We start from the raw sequence: 11169 nt of genomic DNA on the forward strand, positions 1-11169 counted from the left end.
ATGTGTACAAAAAACACAGAACATAATTCTATGTATTTTTATGTTTGGAAGCTTTTTTTTTTTTACATTCTGCAAATTTCAATTTTGCATTGTAGCCTAATAATTTTCTCAATCAGTACAGTCATTTTCTATGTTCAAGTATGATGTTTATCCGACCCCTGTGTGCAACATGTGCTTAATGAATCCATTTACCTGTTTTAGCAGTGGAATAATAAAAAGCTACCACAAGGAGCAAGTTCACTTTATGCTTCCTTCACTGCGGTTGTCTGTACTCCCCGATGGTTTCAATCAGCTACACCAAGCCCGTAGGAACAGATAAGGACTGTATAACGCCTTGAAAACAGAGCCGGGAGTTCAAAGGTCAACAGCGAGCAGATGTCCGTATCAGTGGACACACCTGTCTGCAACCTGACTGAATTTGTGTAGGCAGAGTATAAAGCCTCAGTCTCTGTGTTCAGAAGGGCAGCATCTGCTTGTGCAACTCACAGTGAAGTCTGATCTCCCTGCAGGTGCGTCTCTTCCAGGTAGCTGCCCTCATTAGCTAATGACCTTTAGGAAGGTGTGAAACCTCCAACACAGTGGTCCTGCACCAAACCTATCAGACAAGCTGTGGTCAGACACTGAGGGTCCATTCATTACTCCAAGTTAACAGAGATCTGACACTCGCTTCACTGTTAACGAGCGGTTATGTGGCACATGAAATGAATGAACCGCCAATCTGCGCTTAATTTTAGAGAGGGTGGGTTTGCGTCGTGCCTGAATGTGCCTTCCAGCTGACCGGAGTGTGATTCTATCACCCCTGGGGTGTGGTGGTGATGGGCGGTTTTCCTCGTGCGTGACGGGTGGACTCAAGACCTCCCACAGTGCCTGGTCAGAGTGCTCCACTCTCCCCTCGCCACTCTCTTCCACTGATGAATGAGAAGCAATCATTGTCCGTCAGGTGCTTATTTCTACTCTTTGCCTGGTGGAAACTCTCAGGGAAGCTTTCATTTTTTGAAGTGGGTGGATATTTAGAAGGCATTTGGATTATTTTTTGCAGTTGTTGTGCAAGTGTTCGAATTCTGTAGTTGTAGTCAGACTCAGTACTGTATCAGTACATGCACCAATACATGTGTCCATACATCCCCTCCTAAAGCAGTTCCATAACAGCTAAAGCATAATGCACATGTTCAGGACAATCATAGCAGATGATGAGGAGGAGATGAAGCACAGATCATAAGAAGTTGTTGACGGAGGAAATAGGAGAGAATCTCTGCAACAACAAAAAAGTCTCTCCATGCATTTCAACTTACCCAAATGAAAAAAAGATCAGATTATTAAACCAAGCAAAAGCAGAAGTGTAGTCACCCAATCTGTTCAGGACACCCACACACCACCCCCACAAACATGTCTCTCTGTCTCTGTCTCTGTCTCTCTCTCTCTCTCTCTCTCTCTCTCTCTCTCTCTCTCTCTCTCTCTCTCTCTCTCTCTCTCTCTCTCTCTCTCTCTCTCTCTCTCTCTCTCTCTCTCTCTCTCTCTCTCTCTTCCTCTACGTCTCTCTCTCTCATTTTTCACAGCAACACATTTGGAAATGCACACACTGTACAAATATGCACACTGAAGCCATAGCCAATTAAACAGTAACACAAAGGACAGTATTACATGACTGCATTATTTCACACATTACAGGTGTGTGTGTGTTGATTGCACTTTCTGACAGGAGTATCCACCTTCCGTCATCACACATGATTAGGCTGTCAAAAGATGAATATGCCAACACATACACACATTCCCCCCGTCATCTATGTTTATGACACAAACGCACTCACACAGGCTTACAAACACACACACACACACACACACACACAGAAACACACTCTCCACATTTTCTCTCTCCATGACACATAAACACAAGCACACGTACACTCAGCATACACTATAAGGAGAGGGCACGAAGCTCAAGTTGGAAAACTGTTCTCCTTCCTGTTTCTCTCCATCTCTTCCTTTGTTTGGCACAGAACGGTTTCCACGGTAACCAGCATTAGAGTAAAAAAATGATTTTTCCTGAGCTGTTTGTCAGTGAGTGGCTGGCTTTCCTCTTTGTGGAGAACAGCCTGGGGCTTGGCCGGCAGAGTGAAGCAAGGCCGATCCCTCTGATCGGGTGGGCGAAATCAAAACGGCACGGATGCCTTTCACGCATCACATATTACTCATGTGGTCCACTACCAATAGGACAATAATAGTCATTATTAGCTAACACATTTACAACATGAGAGAGGGTACACACAGGGCGCTAATTGAGTGTAAACATTCATCATGAATGAGATGAATTGCTATCCATTTTCTGATAATTGCAGTCAACAGTCATGGTGATGGGCGATGCTGTAGGTACAGTGCTGTTGTACAGTCTGTCTTATCTAAGGTTTCTCACTGATGGGTAGTTTGGCTCCCATGATAAGATATTCCATATGGCCCCCTTAATATTACTATCAAATCAAATATCAGTGGTGATTATGTCAGCCCACCCCCTCACACACACACACACACACACATCCACCCCTTACCCCCACACACACAAACCAATATGGCCACCTTGAATCATTCCCCCTTCAGCTGTCACACTTTTGCGGACAGCTGAGTTTCTGGAAGCTTGAAGCTTTGCTTGGATAGAGACTGTTTGAAGCACAGGAAGTAGGTTCTAGCGGTATTCTGGTAGATAAACTATATGTATCTCGAGACCTTGAGTTGAGAATCAGTACTTGGGTGTGTCTGAAAGGAGACATTATTTTTGTTCAGGTACGACCTTCAAAAACTTCCTAAGTATCATTATATTACATTTGTCAGTGGATGAACAGTCTGTAGAGGATGTTCTTTATGTGAAATTAATATGAAAAAATTGAACATGTCAAGCTATAATTTGTTTTTACAACAAAGGACTTTATAGATTAGGGCAATTGTTTTCTTTTCATTGAGGAGGAACCTTTTTAACCACGTCTACCAAGACCCTTTGCTGAACCAGCATTTCATTTCGCAATATAATGTCCCTTTTAAAATATCCTGGCCCCTGCTATGTCTCAACAACTCTGAAGGAACCACTTACTAAATGCAACCCCCCTCAACCCTCATGTCCCCACCGTGTCCCAGCAGCCTCCCTTCTGGTCTCCAGGCAGAACAAAGGACCCTTTCAGAGATGAGAGGCCTGTAAGAGCAACCAAATGGAGCTCAAGAGGGCTCTGGCCTTCCTCCGTAGAAAGCACTAGAGCCTTCTACTACATCCCTATCTCCGTATCATCACAGCTCCACCATGTCCAGGTCCCAGCCTGCTGCTAAAAGCCTATATATGTGGACAACTGTCTAATTGCACTGCAAGAAATAACTAACAGAAATAATTACATGTGCTCACAGCATCATTGGGTGCGTCATTGTGTGTGTGTGTGTGTGTGTGTGTTTCCTCGTCATGTTCGTTATGCTGTGGTTCACAGGCCTCACGTCCCCCCCGCCATCCTTAAGACCTCTCCCTCCTAAAACCCTAAATCCACTATGAAAAAAAACACACATTGCAAAGACCAGAAATGGTCCTCCTTCTTTTCTTTGCAGTCTGGTTTTAATGTTAGCCTACAGCAGAGTAACAGGCTGCTATCAAAGGAAATTATAAGTTTTTAAAGTGGCCATGCACGGAGTGGGGATAATTGGTGTTAGAGCGATTATGCTGCACTCACGGCCAGGCGTGCGGTCCTGCCTCCAGCTCTCCCTGCATTTCTCACTCCACTGTGGACTTTAAAAGAAGAAAAAAACAAGTATAAAACTGGGAAAAAGCACAGAGAATGATAGAGCAGGAGCATAGAAAAGAAAGGGGTGACTTTTTTACGCCCTCCTCCCCCACTAAATAAACAGACAGACAAACAGACCCTGTCACAGGGTTCACTGTTGGATATAGGGAGATGGGCATGACTGATGGCTACAGGTTTCTTGTAATAGCTCTATCTTCTGTTTGTTTCTGAGTGATCTGTTCAGTAATACACAATTCTTGCAACAAGGACATGTCCAAATGGTATTTCAATGCTGTTGAACTCTGAATCAGTTTTGCTTACGTGAACTCAAAGCATTACTATCACCCTCCCCATCATATACTCTCATTAAGAATATTTAGGTGTAGTTCTCTGTGGCTACAACCCTGCCACATCACCTCTCCTACTCCTGACTCTCCACGCTCTCTATCTTTCCCTGCTGCCCTCTCCTCTATCTCCATCTTTCCCCTTCTTACTGCCAGTATCGCTCTCTGAAAGAGAAGTGAGACGTGATTCTGCAGCATGACCCACTGTGTGTGCTGTGTGTGTGGGTGGGTGAGTAGGAGGGTGTCTGTTAGCATGTGGAAGGAAGTTCATTCTCTCTATCAGATTTTACCTGAATACCAGACATGTAATGTAAAATAGAACAGGGAAAAAATAGAAGAAGCTCAACAGGAGTCCCAATTTTAGTCCAATCACTTCAGCTCTCTTTCTTTCAGAAGGAGAGGTGAGATTTGCAGGTACTTCATTTAAGAACAAACGGTGTGGAAAGAAAATGGATTTTTTAAATTACCACTGAATAATAACCTTTATAAAAAGTTGGTTCTCGTGGTGGGGGTCCTTCTCCTGAAGTCCAACTTATAGTTTGGAAATCCACACTTCTGCTAAGAGTTCCCAACATGAAATGATTCAATGAAAAGTAATTCAAGTTGCACTTATTTGATCCCACTGCTCTGGTTTGTAACTATAATGCCCTTTTGTGTAAAAAAAAAAAAAGACAAATTCAACAAAAAAATATTTTATCTGAAAAGATTAAGTGAAATGTTTTTGCCAAAATATTCTCTGGACAGTGAGCAATGAACTTGGTCAGAGTTCTGCTAGAGTCCTGTTTTGCATTCCTCACCCAGGTCACCATGCACTTGTCAACATCTCCTCTTCAGTTGCAAGCTGGGATACAAATCAGTCAAGCACTGCACCAAACAACCTCAGCTACACATGTCATCTGATGAAGCATTACAGTTATGTATACAATCACCAGAGATACTTGTGACCAGTTACAATTTCTCAATTCATCAATTAGGTGGCTAACCCTGGCTAACCCTCCAGGGTTAGCATTACTGTGTGGTGTTCCGAAATTGGTGTTCTCTCAGAACACCCTGGAGGAGGAGAAGAGACCCTGGCGGTCCATGTCACCTAAAAAGGGCTCCTGTGGTTGGGGACACGTGGAGACTTTGTGAGTGCATGGTGCTGCTGGCAGTCAGAGCAGCAGGTAACCTATCCTGACCGCTAGGGTATAGCTCTCACTCAGAGCACAGACACAGGCAGAGAGAGAGCCTGACTGACAGCTGTGCTCTGTCAGCTGAAGTCCATACTTAGATACACATTCAGGAGATTCAGAGCTGTGTCTGTGTGTGTGTGTGTTTGTGTGTGTGTTTGTGTGTGTGTGTGCTTTGTTGATTTATCCACTGTGAGTGATCCAGACTCTCCACACAGAGTCCTTGCATGTGTTCTATGCTTTTTAGCACAGTGGATGCTATATGGTTTAGGCAGATGTATGTGTGTGTGCATGTGTGTGCATGTGTGTGCATGTGTGTGTGTGGCTGCCCTGACCTTGGTTGCCATGACGATGAGGCACGGAGTTATTCACTGCCTGCCTGGAAACCGAGTTCCTGCTAATTACCGTTGCCGTGGCGACGGAGCACCTGATGTAACAGTGGGAAAAGGGCAGGAATCTTAACCCTTTTCAAAGCAGCCCTAAAATATAATGCGCTTCTCCATGTACCGTGTGTGGAGGATTCAACTACAGTTATGAAAAACAAAATAGTGTGAAATAATTAGAGGTATGGTCGTAATAGAGCACTCTCAATAAATAGAACAAAATACATCGGCCAACAGCACCAATGAAATTATTCAATTTCAATGGCAAAACAAAGCAGGAAAGACAAAGTGCATTTTGGATTGATTGTATTTTATGCATACATTGCCATTCCTCTTTCCTTACTTTGCTATCAAGACATGCCTTCCAGTAAACATCTGTAAGTGGGCTGATTATTTGAGAGTTTGACCCTGCTGTGCCTCAATTTACCCTGCCAATCAATTTAATAGCGCTTGTCCAATCCTAATGTCAGTGTTTGAGTTTTACAATAACAGCTAGCTATGAGCCAGACTGACACCATCATGGCCTGAAATGCTACCCAAAGCCAGTAACATCCATTCCCAAATCAAATTGGCCTTGATTTTCTACCATGCTGCTGTGTCTCTGCATGTTACTTTGAATAGGGTGTGCTGCATGTGGACAAGTCATGCTCACAACCCACCCCTGACTCCTCTGCTCTCCAAGAATGTCCTGCCACGCCCATGCCTGACAGCACTCTGCTCTGCTTCCAGGTCAGTGCAGGATGCAGAGCGTTCTAATGAGAGTTGAGATTTCCGAGACAGACACGGTTTTGAAAAGCACGTATTTTCCTATCCCTCTTGGCCCTGTCTGAGGTGACAGAGAGCGCAAGCGTAGCTGTTATTACTGATCAACACCTCCAGCTCCCAGACGCTCTGCAACCTTTCCCCAGACCTGAGAGAGAACGTATAATAACGTACAGTAGGCGGTGGTCGGGGGAAGAGTGAAATAGCAGCCTGCAACAGATGCAAGGCGCCCTGATTAAACCAAGTAGGACTCAGCCACTGATAGGCTTTGACCAACACTGCTCCCATGCTGCTGGTTGACCCTTGCCAGGATACAATTAAAACAGCAGCAGGAGAGGATCTGCCTGGTGGTGAAGGGGAGGCGAGACAGACAAAAAGTTGACACCACACTATTGATCGGCCCTGGGTCTGCTGAGGCTGGTAATATAGACCTGTCATTCAGTGAGCGGCTGCCTGGGTGTTGGAAGGAGCAGTTCCGTCTCCGCCCAAGGCAAGGCCTGTTCTGACACAAATACGCATGTAACGCCGACCGCACATCTGAGATTGAGTGCCATCCTGCGGGGGGGTGGACTGTGTTTGTAGTGGGTGAGGAGAGGAAGACCTCCCACAGGTGTATGTGTGTGGAGGGGGGGGGGGTTGGGGGAGTGTGTGTGTGTGTGTGTGTGTGTGAGAGAGAGTGGGTGTGTGGTGTGTGGTGTGTATTAGGATGGTGAGTGTGTGAATGCAGTTGGTGTGTGTTTGTTGGGGGGGGGGGGGGGTGCGTGTGTGTGTGTGTGAGTGTGTGAAGAGGACCTCCTGCAGGTCCTGACAGAACCATACACAGCTCCTCAGAAACCCTGCAGATCACAGCCATTGAGCGGCTCATCACACACTCAGTGTGACTTCAACTCAACATTGGGGGCACAGCCAACTGGACCATAGAAAAGCAGGTGTGTGTGTGAGAGTGTGACAAAGAAAGTGTATTTATACAGTGTATGTGCATGTGTGTATGAAAGATGGAGTGTGTGTGTGTGTGTGTGCCTGTGTAAATGTGTGTGTGCATGCATGCACTTGTCTTACTGTACATGTTTAAACATTGCCCATGTGGGAAGTTAGGCCAGACATACAATTACAGTGTCTGAATTACATTGATGAATCAGAAACACACCATAAACAAATGTTTTCACCAAATGTTGGCAATTTCCGTGCTTATGATCCAACACTCGTTAAGTTCAATCAAAACGTCAACACTGCATTCTGCATGTCAGACATTTGTTAATCTTCCTGGCGCTGCACTGCGGCTGAAACGAAGCTTAATTATTGAGACATGCGGGCCTCGGCCCGGCTGCTCGCCCCTCATTGGGTTCATTAGGGTATTCAAGGCAATCGTGGCTGCAGATACAATTACCCTGCGCACGAAACAGGTGGTCTAAACTCTGGGAGGAGATGTAATTGGGAATGTGTGAGTTGTTTTAGTTTCTGAACCACAGTAATCACACAGCTACCCACGCAGTGCAGGTAGACGTGCGGCCACCTGTCGGAGTCTGTTGGTCTAATAAGTGATGGAGTGAGGGAGAAAGTGAAGGAACACAAATGAGAGGAAAACGTTAGCCTCCATCTGGTCAGGATAACCTAATAAAAAACAACCTGATTTAGAACACGACAGAAGTTAAAAGTAAAAAAAAAAGAGGAAATAACAGCCTGATTGTGTACCTCTGCTTCTTACTCAGACACAAAGCAGTTTTTCTCAACTCTGTATGACAGTCAGAGTCGAGGAAATGACACTGGAACAATCGTCATGCGAGGCTTTCGCTCCAAGAACGTACTCGATTCTAATAATGCTGGTTCATGAGCAGAATCACATTAATTAGAGCTGGGTTTGGAGTGCAAACCTACGGGACGGTTGCTCTCCAGGACTATAATGGGTGTGAAGATGCCAGCAATGCATCACCTGGTTAACGAGTACTCACTCTTTAATCAGCCATAAGCCATCCAATTAAATATACATTTGACCTCTAAGCTAACAATCAACCATAGGGAAATAAGATCGATAATTATTTCACAACTTTGTGAGGGTTCACCTCGTGTGGAGGGCCTGGCAGACTAAAGCAGCGGACTGACCTTAGAGGCTCCATGTCACTGTGTAAGCTGGCGCTGCCACCTAGTGGATCAAAATCATTAGTGACCACAAGTGGGGAATAGACGTTACGGGCACAAATCAGGGATTCATTTAGAATTTGAGCTAGAGTTAGTTATTAGGCGGCTCAACTCAACCTGGCTTCTTAACTTTGAGTTGTCTCTTTTCACGTTTCTATTAAAAGACACCAGAGGGCAATATTGTGCCATGAGTACAGGATACACCTACAAAACGAGTTTTAAAACACTGCAGTGTTATTTAATGTACTGTTGATACAAGTGTGCACTCTCTCTCTCTCTCTCTCTCTCTCTCTCTCTCTCTCTCTCTCTCTCTCTCTCTCTCTCTCTCTCTCTCTCTCTCTCTCTCTCTCTCTCTCTCTCTCTCTCTCTCTCTCTCTCTCTCTCACTCTCACAGACACACACTGTACTTTCTAAGAGAGAAAGAGAGAGAGAGTACCCTGGCTACAGTTCCAGAGGAGTGAAGAGAGTGTGAGGTTAGATCAGAGCTGATCCCCCCCCCACCCCCCACCCCACATCCTGTTGGGGTCAGCCTCACCAGTCTCTGCTACCTGCTCTGGCCTGTGTGAGACTGACATGGGCACAGGCAGCACTTTGTTGAACCAGCCATACCGTTCACAAACCCCCCATTGTAACAACTGGGCACCGCTGCTCCCCACCCCCCTTACTCTCACCTGCCTGCCCACCCAGACTGGATCTGTGCCAGGCTGGCCTGGACTCCAGCTCCAGGTCTGTCTGTGGAAGCCTGTTTTCATCCTCCCAATCCAGGACACTCTCTCCTTCCTCCATGACGAGGAGGGGTGATGAGGGGTACGGAACAGAAGGAGGAAAAGGGGTGAGGGAGCGAGCAGTGGTGGACTCAGGGGGGGGGGGGGGGTAGTGCCCTGACGCTAGCAAAAGTGCCCTCTTGGATGCCCCTACAGTAGATTAAACATGATAACGGATCCTATACGGTGGCCCAGTGTACAAGAAGACATGATAAAGTCCCTTCTAGGGTGCCCAACCACTGAAGAATGATCTTATTTTGACTCAAACATAATAACAACACAAGTCCAACATATTATTTTACATTATGCTTTATTTTGCGCACATATTGTTGCGGAACAATTTTTCTTTTTTTGTGCTGGCATTTGCTATTGTTAACCCTGCCTAAACTGATATGAAACCTACGTCCCTGAACTGTACATATAGAGGGTTAAGCAAAGGAAAGTTTGTATAGTGCATGGTATTGCATACTTCTTGTATGAACCAAGTGTCTAAGAAGAAAAAGAAAAGTGATGAGTAGCTCTAAGGAGGGGCCTTTGCCCCAGTAGACCTTTATATCTAGCAACGCCCCTGTGCCCTACCTAATGCAGCTGGTGCTTTCATCCTTTTTTGCTTCTCAGGTAGCCTGAGTCCGCCATTGGGAGGGAGGGTGTAGGAGTGAGGTGCACAATGCACAGTATCTGCCGGAGACCGACGGTCAGATTTTTGGGGAAGATGGTATTCTACACGTGAATTTGATCTGCTCTGAGTCACTTAACCACCTCATAGAATAAGAGCGGACAGAAAAGAGAGTGGACGAACTGTGAGAAAAGAGGAGGGCTTTTAGAGGAGTTAGGCTGAGGGAGGCGGAGGTGTCAGGGTGGTCATAAACTGTTGGGGACTCCTTCACCTCTTTCTGAGGAGCAGGCTGTCATTCAACGACAGTTTTTTCTCTCTCTCTCTATCTCTTTCTGTCTCTTTACGAGCCTTTACTTCGGTCTCCTCCCTCTCTCTTCCTTTAGTCTCTCTTTCACCAAGACTGAAAAGAAAGAGCCAATGAAGCAAAAGCATGGTGGCTCTTTCAGAGCAGAAATAGAGACAGTGGTCTTTAATTCAAGCAGCACCCCTCAGCCGACGACGGACTGGTCATCGTGAATCACCCACTATTCATCCCTCTCCATTCAGCCATCACTCTCTCGCTGCCTCTCTTCTTCCTCTGGCTTTCTTTATCTTCTTATTTTCTTCCTTTTCTTCCCTCTGTGAGCAATCTGGGTATGGGATCGTGCCCCCGCCTACACTCCCCCCCCCCCCAGGCCTCCTGTGTAGACCTTGGAGGGGGTGAGCCAAACCAGGGAGCCCTCCCCCCTGTGCCTCTCTCCTCGCCCCATAGGGTGACTCTGAGCTGAAGCCAGCGGTGCAGCATTAGTGCCTGTCTGTCTGTCTCCACTGGGGCACACTGCCTGGCTCTGTGTGACTGCACTGAGCTGATTAACCCTTACACCACCCCTTTCCCTGTCCACTTCATTGCATATATTTAACTGTGTATGGTACATGGTTTGGAAACATGCGCACACACACACACACAGTAAACAGGATCTCTGTGTGTAGGCAACATTGGCTCAGTGTTACTGAGTGTTTTCACATCCATGATGATTGATAGACCAGAGAAGAGATAGTTAGTGGGCACAGTGACATGGAGGTGAAACATTTCTCCAGGCTGCTCTACAGCCCACGCGTCAGCATCACTTGCCAGGATGAACACCTTCTCCTAAACACACAAACATGTGATCCATTGGTTTGTCACACCTCTTTGACACATAACACAAGCAGGTTTGTTTCAAATGTAGGTGGGACAGGTTTTTCTCAGGATGCAGCCTTTAAATAT

This window comes from Hypomesus nipponensis, chromosome 19 (genome assembly GCF_054491055.1).
Source record: "Hypomesus nipponensis isolate SF chromosome 19, ASM5449105v1, whole genome shotgun sequence".
Classification (NCBI taxonomy): Eukaryota; Metazoa; Chordata; class Actinopteri; order Osmeriformes; family Osmeridae; genus Hypomesus; species Hypomesus nipponensis.